The sequence below is a fragment of the Neospora caninum genome, chromosome VIIa (genome assembly GCF_000208865.1).
Source record: "Neospora caninum Liverpool complete genome, chromosome VIIa".
In the NCBI taxonomy this organism is placed as follows: domain Eukaryota; phylum Apicomplexa; class Conoidasida; order Eucoccidiorida; family Sarcocystidae; genus Neospora; species Neospora caninum.
In genome coordinates this window covers 2,749,991-2,750,682 of record NC_018393.1, presented here as the reverse complement: position 1 = coordinate 2,750,682, position 692 = coordinate 2,749,991, and the positions used below count along the sequence as shown (strand labels likewise).

Sequence of the window (692 nt, the reverse complement as noted above, 5' to 3'; positions counted from 1 at the left end):
TACTTCCGTCTCGCTCTTTTTGTACCTAAACAAGCAGGTGAGCGGAGAAGGACACTCCGAGGCCTACCCTAGTGAGTTGGTTTGGAGGAACGCAGATGGCCCTTTCTGACAACGTGGCGAACCGCTGAGAGAGGTCCGGTCACGCGCCCCTAGCTTCCATTTGAAAGAAAGACCGTTTCAAATTATAATTACCTGGAAAGGCAGAGAAGGGTGAATACCTAGAGAGCTACAGAGCGCGAGAACGGTGCGGGGAACCGGAAGCCGTCGACCTTCTAGCCCAGAAAGGATCGAGAGAAGTCAGAGAGCACACGGAAGGAGCCGAGATCATTCCGAAGCTTGTGGAATAGCACTACCGATAAGGCTAGTGCAGCTCAACGGTATAGAGCAAGCTTTTGATAAGGGGCGTGGTATAAGTCGCCCTGGGATCGAACCAGGAAAACCACGCCCTTATCAAAAGCGTGCTCTATACCGCTGAGCTACTAGCCTTTTTTCTTTTTATTAGCGTCTGGCTATTCTCCCATTAATAGTTTTAAACAGTATTTTCGCCGCAATGTGTTTTCACAACCATTATGTATGAAGTGGCCCTTAACTGCTAAAAACTGCCAGTAAACATTTATTTCTTAGATTTTAATTCTTTTAATCTAGTAAATTATCCAGATCTAAACAAGTAGTCCAATTCGTAGTATATACTC

General features: G+C 46.0%; 1 non-coding gene across 1 annotated transcript; it reads right to left on the bottom strand.

The window, feature by feature from the left end:
* Positions 1-405: 405 nt before the first annotated feature.
* On the bottom strand, positions 406-484 carry NCLIV_t080005. The gene has a single exon. It is a non-coding gene; the product is annotated as a tRNA-Ile (tRNA).
* Positions 485-692: the final 208 nt, after the last annotated feature.